This window comes from Arachis stenosperma, chromosome 9, assembly GCF_014773155.1.
Source record: "Arachis stenosperma cultivar V10309 chromosome 9, arast.V10309.gnm1.PFL2, whole genome shotgun sequence".
Classification (NCBI taxonomy): domain Eukaryota; kingdom Viridiplantae; phylum Streptophyta; class Magnoliopsida; order Fabales; family Fabaceae; genus Arachis; species Arachis stenosperma.
This window is the reverse complement of record NC_080385.1, coordinates 102,600,103-102,611,637: the sequence shown is the minus strand read 5'-3', so window position 1 is coordinate 102,611,637 and position 11,535 is coordinate 102,600,103. Positions and strand designations below refer to the sequence as shown.

Genomic DNA, 11,535 nt, shown 5'->3' with positions numbered 1-11,535 from the left:
CAAGGATGATGCATTCATCCTCCTCCTTCCCAGTGTCTAGGATTATGAAATCAGCAGGGATGTAAAGGCCTTTAACCTTCACTAACACGTCCTCTACCAATCCATAAGCTTGTTTTATTGATTTGTCTGCCATCTCTAATGAGATTCTTGCAGCTTGTACCTCAAAGATCCCCAGCTTCTCCATTACAGAGAGTGGCATAAGATTTATACCTGACCCTAGGTCACACAGAGCCTTCTCAAAGGTCATGGTGCCTATGGTACAGGGTATTAAGAATTTACCAGGATCTTGTTTCTTTTGAGGTAGAGTTTGCTGAACCCATGTATCTAGTTCACTAATGAGCAAGGGAGGTTCACCTTTCCAAGTCTCATTACCAAACAACTTGGCATTCAGCTTCATGATGGCTCCTAGATATTGAGCAACTTGCTCTTCAGTTACATCTTCATCCTCTTCAGAGGAAGAATAGTTCTCAGAGCTCATTAATGGTAAAAGGAGGTTCAATGGAATCTCTATGGTCTCTAGGTGAGCCTCAGATTCCTTAGGTTCCTCAGTTTAGAATTCTTTTTTGTTCAGAGGACGTCCTAGGAGGTCTTCCTCACTGGGATTCACGTCCTTCTCCTCCTTTGTACATTCGGCCATATTGATTATATCAATGGCCTTGCACTCTCTCTTCGGATTCTCTTATGTATTGCTTGGGAGAGTACTAGGAGGAGTTTCAATGATTTTCTTACTCAGCTGGCGCACTTGTGCCTCCAAATTTCTAATGGAGGACATTGTTTCACTCATGAAACTTAAAGTGGCCTTAGACAGATCAGAGACTATATTTGCTAAGCTAGAGGGGCTCTGCTCAGAATTCTCTGTCTGTTGCTGAGAAGATGATGGAAAAGGCTTGCTATTGGTAAGCCTGTTTCTTCCACCATTATTAAAGCCTTGTTGAGGCTTTTGGATGATTTCTCCACGAGGAATTATAGGTGTTTCCATAAGTTTCACCCATGTAATTTACCTCTGCCATTGCAGGGTTTTCAGGATCATAAGCTTCTTCTTCAGAAGATGCCTCTTTAGTACTGTTGAATGCATTTTCCCATCCATTCAGACTTTGAGAAATCATGTTGACTTGCCGAGTCAATATTTTGTTCTGAGCTAATATGGCATTCAGAGCATCAATTTCAAGAACTCCCCTCTTCTGAGGCGTCCCATTACTCACAGGATTCCTCTCAGAGGTGTACATGAATTGGTTATTTACAACCATGTCAATGATTTCTTGAGCTTCTGCAGGCATTTTCTTTAGGTGAATGGATCCACCTGCAGAATGGTCCAGTGACATCTTAGAGAACTCAGATAGACCATAATAGAATATATCCAAAATGGTCCACTCTGAAAGCATGTCAGAAGGACACCTTTTGGTCATCTGCTTGTATCTTTCCCAAGCTTCATAAAGGGATTCACCATCTTTTTGTTTGAAGGTCTGAACATCCACTCTAAGCTTGCTCAGTTTTTGAGGAGGAAAGAACTTAGCCAAGAAGGTCGTGACCAGCTTATCCCAAGAGTCCAGGCTATCTTTAGGTTGTGAGTCCAACCATGTTCTACCTCTATCTCTTATAGCAAAAGGGAAAAGCATGAGCCTGTAGACTTCAGGATCTACTCCATTAGTCTTAACAGTCTCACAGATCTGCAAGAACTCAGTTAAAAACTGATAGTCCATGAAACTTGCAGTTCTGCTGCATTAGAGCAACTAGTTGAGGTTTCAGTTCAAAATTGTTTGCTCCAATGGCAGGGATTGAGATGCTTCTTCCATCAAATTTGGAAGTAGGTGTAGTATAGTCACCCAGCATCCTCCTTGCATTATTGTTGTTGTTATTATTTTCGGCTGCCATCTCCTCTTCTTTTTCGAAAATTTCTGTCAAGTCCTCTCCGTAGGGTTGTGCTTTAGCTTCCCTTAGCTTCCTCCTTAGGGTCCTTTCAGGTTCAAGATCTACTTCAACAAGAATGTCCTTGTCCTTGCTCCTGCTCATATGAAAAAGAAGGGAACAAAAAATAATAATTGGGATCCTCTTTACCACAGTAGAGAGATTCCTTTATGTTAGTAGAAGAAGAAAAGAATAGAAGAAGGAAAAGAGGAAAATTCGAACTCAGAGAGGAAGAGGGGGTTCGAATTTTAAGATGAAGAGAAGTGTTAGTAAATGAATAAATAAATAGAAAGAGATGAGAGAGAAAAGTTTTCGAAAATTAACTAAAATAAAAGAAAAATATTAAAGTTAAAATTCGAAAATTAAGAAAAGGAATAAAAAAATTAAAATTTGAAGCAATTAGCTAAAAAAAGAATTTTGAAAAAGAGGGAGGTAATTTTCGAAAATTAGAGAGAGGAAAGTAGTTAGGTGGTTTTGAAAAAGATAAGAAAAAAACAAAAAGTCAATTAGTTAGTTGAAAAAGATTTGAAAATCAATTTTGAAAAGATAAGAAGTTAGAAAAGATTTTTGAAATCAATTTCGAAAAAGATATGATTTGAAAAAGATATTTTGAAAAGATATGATTGAAAAAATATTTTGGGAAAGATTTTATTTTTAAAATTAAAATTGATTACTTGACTAACAAGAAACTAAAAGATATGACTCTAGAATTTAAAGATTGAACCTTTCTTAACAAGAAAGTAACAAACTTCAAATTTTTGAATCAATCACATTAATTGTTAGTAAAGTTTTCGAAATTTTGAAATAAAGATAAGAAAAAGATTTTGAAAACAAATTTTAAAAATTTTCAAAAATAATAAAAAAAATTGAAAAAGATTTGATTTTTGAAAAAGATTTTGAAAAGATAGGATTTTTTTAAATTGAAAATTTGACTTGACTTATAAGAAATAGCTAAGTTTTAAAAATTTTTGACTAAGTCAACTCAAATTTTTGAAAATTATGAGCAAAATAAGGAAAAGATATTTTTTATTTTTGAATTTTTAATGAGGAGAGAGAAAAATACAAATATGACCCAAAACATGAAAATTTTGGATCAAAACACTTAATGCATGCAAGAACACTATGAATGTCAAGATGAACACCAAGAACACTTTTAAGATCAAGATGAACATCAAGACTTTTTTTTTGAAAAATTTTCAAGAAAAGAAAAACATGCAAGACACCAAACTTAGAAATTTTTCATATTTAGACATTAAGAATTCAAAAATGGATATGAGAAACAACAAAAAACACAAAACAAGAAAATATCAAGATCAAACAAGAAGACTTACCAAGAACAACTTGAAGATCATGAAGAACACCATGCATGAGTTTTCAAAAAATGCACAAATTTTCAAAGGCATGCAATTGACACCAAACTTAAAAATTGACACTAGACTCAAACAAGAAACACAAATTATTTTTTTGGTTTTTATGATTTTATTAAATTTTTTTGTATTTTTTTTCGAAAATAATCTTTAAAAAAAGGAAAAAGAGAAAAAATTTTTTTGAAAGATTTTAGAAAACTTTTTGAAAAGAAAATTACCTAATGTGAGCAACAAGATGAACCGTTAGTTGTCCAAACTCGAACAATCCCCAGCAACGGCGCCAAAAACTTGATAGGAAAAATTGTGATTTACACTTTTTATAACTCGAACAATTCTTAGTAATGTCTCCAAAAACTTGGTGCACACTACTATAGTTCACTCACATTCTTCACAACTTCGCACAACTAACCAGCAAGTGCACTGGGTCGTCCATGTAATAAACCTTACGTGAGTAAGGGTCGATCCCACGGAGATTGTTGGTATGAAGCAATCTATGGTCATCTTATAAATCTCAGTCAGGCGGATTCAAATGGTTATAATGGTTTTCGAAAATAATAATAAAAAAAGCATAAAATAGATGAAAGAGATACTTATGTAAATCCTTTGTGGAAATTTCAGATAAGTGTACGGAGATCCTTTGCCCTTTCTGAATCTCTGCTTTCCTATTGTCTTTCTCCAATCATTCTTACTCCTTTCTATGGCAAGCTGTATGTAGGACATCACCGTTGTCAATGGCTACTTCCCATCCTCTCAGTGAAAATGGTTCAAATGCTCTGTCACAGCACGGCTAATCATCTGTCGGTTCTCGATCATGTCGGAATAGAATCCATTGATTCTTTTGCGTCTGTCACCAAGCCCAACAATCACGAGTTTGAAGCTCGTCACAGTCATTCAATCCCTGAATCCTACTCGGAATACCACAGACAAGGTTTAGACTATCCAGATTCTCAATAATGGCCGCCAAAGGGTTCTAGCTTATGCCACGAAGATTCTTATTAAGGAATCCAAGAGATATTTATTCAATCTTACGTAGAACGGAGGTGGTTGTCAGGCACACGTTCATAAGGACAGATAATGATGAGTGTCACGGATCATCACATTCATCAGGTTGAAGTACGAATGATATCTTAGAACAAGAATAAGCTTGAATTGAATAGAAGAATAATAGTAATTGCATTAATTCTCGAGGTACAGCAGAGCTCCACACCTTAATCTATGGTGTGTAGAAACTCCACCGTTAAAAATACATAATTGATGGTCTAGGCATGGCCAAATGGCCAGCCCCCAAAATGTGATATGAATTCGAAAATAGGGAAAAGGGCCCTTTGTATAATAGTAAAAAGTTCTATTTATATTAAACTAGCTACTAGGGTTTACAGAAATAAGTCTGAGTGCAGAAATCCACTTCTGGGGCCCACTATGGTGTGTGCTTGGGCTGAGCTTGAGCTTTACACGTGTAGAGGCTTCTCTTGCAGTTAAACGCCAAGTTGTAACGTGTTTTTGGCGTTTAACTCTGGTTTGTGACGTGTTTCTGGCGTTTTACTCCAGAATGCTGCATGAAACTGGCATTGAACGCCAGTTTGTGTCATCTAAACTCGAATAAAGTATGGACTATTATATATTGCTGGAAAGCTCTGAATGTCTACTTTCCAACGCAGTTGAGAGCGTGCCATTTAGAGTTCTGTAGCTCCAGAAAATATATTTCGAGTGCAGGGAGGTCATAATCCAACAGCATCAGCAGTCCTTTGTCAGCCTCCTATCAGATTTTTGCTCAAGTCCCTCAATTTCAGCCAAAAAATACCTAAAATCACAGAAAAACACACAAACTCATAGTAAAGTCCAGAAAGTTTAATTTTGCATAAAAACTAATGAAAACATCCCTAAAAGTAGCTAGATCCTACTAAAAACTATCTAAAAACAATGCTCAAAAGCATATAAATTATCCGCTCATCAATGAGTCTCATCTGTCAGTTATAAAGTCAATGACATGTGTTGGTAGCTAACCATTGGACTGTCCCTCTGTCATTAATGCACGAAAACTTGTCGTCAAGTAAAAACTCACAATAGAGTGAGGCCGAATCCCACAGGGATTGATTGGTCAAGCAACTTTAGTTGGAAGAATGTGCTAGTTGAGCTAAATAGAGATTGAGTTGAGAATTGCAGAAAATTAAATGGCGGGAAAGTAAATTGCAGAAAATAAAGTGCAAAATCTTAAATGGGGATTTGGGGAAATGAGCATAAAGATAAATGGCAGAAAGTAAAGAGAATGGGTAAGATCAGAAATGGGGGATTCATTGGGCTTAGGAGATGTTGCATTCTCTGGATCAAATTCATTCTCATTTCTTCCTCAATCAATGCATTCATTGATCTCCTTGGCAATCTTAGGTGATTGGATCCCAATTCCTTGGTAACCTAATCTCTATAAGCTTGAACAATTGCCCAATTTCTTGATTTAGTTACTCATGGGAAGAGATAAAGTATGGTCGCTGATTATACCACATGTATTTCCAAATCAAAGTGTTGAGAGGATTACATGTCACTATATCCGTCCAAACCCCAATTTGGTCCAACATGAGAAAGCATTTCTAGCATGATCTCCTCGTCCCTTTTCCAAGGCTCAGAGGAGATCCAATTATGGAGAGTTTCTTTTCCAAGACAACTAACCAATTGAATTAAGATCGAAAGCTTTCTAGTAAACCAAGAGAAAAGAAAGAGGAAGAAAAATGAAAACTATAATTGATCCATCAAATTACAACAGAGCTCCCTAACTCAATGAAAGGGGGTTTAGTTGTTCATAGCTCTGGAAATGGAAAATGGTGGAGAAGAGTACATCCTAAAACAAACTAGAAAGTGCAGAAAAGTAAATATACAGAGTGTAGTTCTCCAAAATGCCCAGCTTCTCTCTAGTTCAAAACTACTCCTATATATACTACTCTTCTTGATCTTCTAGTCAGTTATTCAAGTCTTGGATATGGGCCTTTGATCTTGAGTTGAAGCAGTTACAATCTTCAGTGGGCTCAACTTTGCTTGCAGAAAAAGTGTGAGTTAGGCATGGGTGGACGTTAGTTAGAATGTTAGGAGTGTTAACGTTAAGTGAAAATGTGGGTTCGAGAACGTTAGTGACGATCACCTTTTTCACTAACGTTCCAAACTAAAATGATCCACGGTAACTTAAACATTAGTGGCACTAACGTGACCACTAACGTTGCCTCATGGACCTTCACAAATGTTATTGGCATTCACCTTTTCCAATAACATTGCTCTTTGTCTCTTTTCCCCACGTTAGTGTAACTAACGTGGCCCTTAACGTGGGCATGCCTAAGCTTCGAGAGCGTTAGTGACACTTACTTTTGTCACTAACGCTCCAAACGCCCCTCCTTCCCACGTTAGTGCCTCACGTTAATTACATTAATGTGACCACTAACGTGGTGGTGAGTGCTGATGAGCGGATAATTATACGCTTTTTGGCATTATTTTTAGGTAGTTTTTAGTAGGATCTAACTACTTTTAGGGATGTTTTTATTAGTTTTTATGAAAAATTCACATTTCTGGACTTTACTATGAGTTTGAGTTTTTCTGTGATTTCAGGTATTTTCTGGCTGAAATTGAAGGACCTAAGCAAAAATCTGATAGGAGGCTGAAAAAGGACTACAGATGCTGTTGGATTCTGACCTCCCTGAACTCAAAATGGATTTTTTGGAGCTACAGAACTCCAAATGGCGCGCTCTTAATTCCGTTGGAAAGTAGACATCTAGGGCTTTCAATCAATATATAATAGTCCATATTTTATTCGAGTTTAGATGATGCAAAATGGCTTTCAACGCCAGTTCCATACTGCATTCTGGGGTAAAACGCCATAAACACGTCACAAACCAGAGTTAAACGCCAAAAACATGTTACAACTTAGCGTTTAACCCCAAGAGAAGCCTCTGCACGTGTAAAGCTCAAGCTCAGCCAAAGCACACACCAAAGTGGGCCCCGGAAGTGGATTTCTGCACTTAGACTTATTTCTGTAAACCCTAGTAACTAGTTGAGTATAAGTAGAACTTTTTACTATGGTATTAGAGTCTTGGTTATCCTGGTTCCCTCTATGGGGCCAGAACCAATGAACACCTTTATCACTTATGTATTTTCAACGGTGGAGTTTCTACACACCATAGATTAAGGGTGTGGAGCTCTGCTGTTCCTCGAGTATTAATGCAATTACTATTGTTCTTCTATTCAATTCAAGCTTATTCTTATTCTAAGATATCCATTCGCACCCAAGAACCTGATGAATGTGATGATTATGTGACACTTATCACCATTCTCACTTATGAATGTGTGCCTGATAACCACTTTCGTTCTACATGCAAATAAGCTTGAATGAATATCTCTTGGATTCCTTAATCAGAATCTTCGTGGTATAACCTAGAATCCATTGGCAGCATTCTTGAGAATCCAAAAAGTCTAAACCTTGTCTGTGGTATTCTGAGTAGGATTCAGGGATTGAATGACTGTGACGAGCTTCAAACTCGCGACTGTAGGGCGTGGTGACAATGCAAAAGGATAGTAAATCCTATTCTTATATGATCAAGAACTGACAGATGATTAGCCGTGCGGTGACAACGCACCTGGACCATTTTCACTGAGAGGACGGACGGTAGGCATTGACAACGGTGATCCCCCAACATACAGCTTGCCATGGAAAGGAGTAAGAATGATTGGATGAAAGCAGTAGGAAAGCAGAGATTCAGAAGGAACACAGTATCTTCATGCGCTTATCTGAAATTCCCACCAATGAATTACATAAGTATCTCTATCTTTATTTTATGCTTTATTTATCTTTATAATCGAAAACAATTATAACCCTTAGAATCCGCCTGACTGAGATTTACAAGATGACTATAGCTTGCTTCATACCAACAATCTCCGTGGGATTGACCCTTACTCACGTAAGGTTTATTACTTAGACGACCCAGTGCATTTGCTGGTTAGTTGTGCGAAGTTGTGAAGAATGTGTGTGAAGCATAGTATTGTGCACCATGTTTTTGGAGCCATTGCTAGGAATTGTTCGAGTTGTGAAAAGTATGAGTCACAGTTTTGCCTATCAAGTTTTTGGCGCCGTTGCCAGGGATTGTTTGAGTTTGGACAACTGACGGTTCATCTTGTTGCTCAAATTAGGTAATTTTCTTTTCAAAAAGTTTTCAAAAATCTTTCAAAATTTTTTTTATTTGTTTTCGTTTTTCCAAAATAATTTTCAAAAAAAATACAAAAAAATAAAATCATAAAAACAAAAAAAATATTTTTTTGTTTCTTGTTTGAGTCTAGTGTCAATTTTTAAGTTTAGTGTCAATTGTATATTTTTAAAATTTGTGCATTTTTCGAAAAACTCATGCATGGTATTCTTCATGATCTTCAAATTGTTCTTGTTTGATCTTCATATTTTCTTGTTTTGTGTCTTTTGTTGTTTTTCATATGCATTTTTTTTAATCCATAGTGTCTAAACACTGAAATTTTCTAAGTTTGGTGTCTTGCATGTTTTCCTCTCTTGAAAATTTTTCAAAAATAAGTCTTGATTTTCATCTTGATCTTCAAAGTGTTCTTGGTGTTCATCTTGACATTCATAGTGTTCTTGCATGCATTAGTTGTTTTAATTCATAATTTTTATGTCTTGAGTCATTTTGTTGTTTTTCTCTTTTGACATTAAATTCAAAAATAAAAAAAAATATCTTTCCCTTATTTCTCACATAAATTTTGAAATCTTTGGGTTGACTTAGTCAAAAATTTTTAAAATAAGTTGTTTCTTGTTAGTCAAGTCAAGATTTCAATTTTAAAAATGCTATCTTTTCAAAATCTTTTTCAAAAATCAAATCTTTTTCATTTTTCTTATTATTTTTCGAAAATTTTAAAAATTGATTTTCAAAATCTTTTTCTTAATTTTATTTCATAATTTTCGAAAACTTTACTAACAATTAATGTGATTGATTAAAAAAATTGAAGTTTGTTACTTTCTTGTTAAGAAAGGTTCAATCTTTAAATTCTAGAATCATATCTTTTAGTTTCTTGTTAGTCAAGTAATCAATTTTAATTTTAAAAAATCAAATCTTTTTAATTTCCTTTTCAAATCTTTTTCAAAACAAATCTCAATCATATCTTTTTTCAAAATTAATTTCAAAAATCTTTTCTAACTCCTTATCTTTTCAAAAATGATTTTCAAATTTTTTCAACTAACTAATTGACTTTTTGTTTGTTTTACTATTTCTTATCTTTTCCAAAACCACCTAACTACTTTCCTCTCTCTAATTTTCGAAAATCACTTCCCTCTTTTCCAAAAATCTTTTTATTTAACTAATTGTTTTAAATCTTAATTTTATTCCTTTTTATAAATTCGAATTTTAACTTTAATTTAAAATAAAAACAAAAATATTTTTCTTTTATTTTAGTTAATTTTCAAAAACTCCTCTCTCTCATCGTCTTCTATTTATTTATTTATATTCTAACACTTCTCTTCTACTCAAAATTCGAACCCTCTTCACCCCTCTACCTGTGTTCGGATTTTCTTCTTATTTTCTTCTACTCACATAAAGGAATCTCTCTACTGTGGTAAAGAGGATCCCTATTATTATTTTTCGTTCCCTTATTTTTCATATAAGAAGGAGCAAGGACAAGAACATTCTTGTTGAAGCAGATCCTAAACCTGAAAGGACTCTGAAGAAGAAACTAAGAGAAGCTAAAATACAACAATCCAGAGAAAACCTTATAGAAATTTTCGAAAAAGAAGAGGAGATGGCAGCCGAAAATAATGACAACAACAATAATGCAAGGAGGATGCTTGGTGATTATACTACACCTACTTCCAATTTTTATGGAAGAAGCATCTCAATCCCTGCCATTGGAGCAAACAATTTTGAGCTGAAGCCTCAACTAGTTGCTCTAATGCAACAGAACTGCAAGTTTCATGGACTTCTATCAGAAGATCCCTATCAATTTTTAACTGAGTTCTTGCAGATATGTGATACTGTTAAGACTAATAGAGTAGATCCTGAAGTCTACAGACTCATGCTTTTCTCTTTTGCTGTGAGAGACAGAGCTAGAACATGGTTGGACTCACAACCTAAAGATAGCCTGGACTCTTGGGATAAGCTGGTCACGGCCTTCTTAGCCAAGTTCTTTCCTCCTCAAAAGCTAAGCAAGCTAAGAGTAGATGTTCAGACTTTCAGGCAAAAAGATGGTGAATCCCTCTATGAAGCTTGGAAAAGATACAAGTAGTTGACCAAAAAGTGTCCTTCTGACATGCTTTCAGAGTGGACCATTTTGGATATATTCTATGATGGTCTATATGAGTTCTCTAAGATGTCACTGGACCATTTTGCATGTGGATCCATTCACCTAAAGAAAATGCCTACAGGAGCTCAAGAACTCATTGACTGGTTGCAAATAACCAATTCATGTACACCTCTGAGAGGAATCCTGCGAGTAATGGGACGCCTCAGAAGAAGGGTGTTCTTGAAATTGATGCTCTGAATGCCATACTGGCCCAGAACAAAATATTGACCCAACAAGTCAATATGATATCTCAGAGTCTGAATGGATTGCAAAATGCATCCAACAGTACTAAAGAAGCATCTTCTGAAGAAGAAGCTTATGATCCTGAGAACCCTGCAATGGCAGAGGTGAATTACATGGGTGAAGCCTATGGAAACACCTATAATCCCTCCTGGAGAAATCATCCAAATTTCTCATGGAAGGATCAACAAAAGCCTCAACAAGGCTTTAATAATAGTGGAAGAAACAGGTTTAGCAATAGCAAGCCTTTTCCATCATCTTTTCAGCAACAGACAAAGAATTCTAAGCAGAGCCCCTCTAGCTTAGCAAACATAGTCTCTGATCTATTTAAGGCCACTTTAAGTTTCATGAATGAAACAAGGTCCTCCATTAGAAACTTGGAGGCACAAGTGGGTCAGCTGAGTAAGAAAATCACTGAAACTCCTCCTAGTATTCTCCCAAGCAATACAGAAGAGAATCCAAAAAGAGAGTGCAAGGCCATTGATATAATCAAAATGGCTGAATCCAAAGAAGAAGGGGAGGACGTGAATCCCAATGAGGAAGACCTCATGGGATGTCCCCTAGACAGAAAGGATTCCCTATTGAGGACCAAAAGAAATCTGAGGCTCATATAGAGACCATAGAGATTCCATTAAACTTCCTTCTGCCATTCATGAGCTCTGAGAAATATTCTTTCTCTGAAGAGGATGAAGATGTAACTGAAGAGCAAGTTGCT

The 11,535-nt window shown here is 35.8% G+C and overlaps 2 non-coding genes across 2 annotated transcripts; one reads left to right on the top strand and one right to left on the bottom strand.

Annotated features, from left to right (window-relative positions):
- The first annotated feature begins 1,376 nt into the window (after positions 1 to 1,376).
- On the top strand, positions 1,377 to 1,484 carry LOC130952648 (small nucleolar RNA R71). The gene has a single exon (XR_009074826.1). It is a non-coding gene; the product is annotated as a small nucleolar RNA R71 (small nucleolar RNA).
- Positions 1,485 to 10,445: 8,961 nt separating this feature from the next.
- On the bottom strand, positions 10,446 to 10,553 carry LOC130952710 (small nucleolar RNA R71). Its single transcript, XR_009074887.1, has one exon. It is a non-coding gene; the product is annotated as a small nucleolar RNA R71 (small nucleolar RNA).
- Between the last annotated feature and the right edge of the window lie 982 nt (positions 10,554 to 11,535).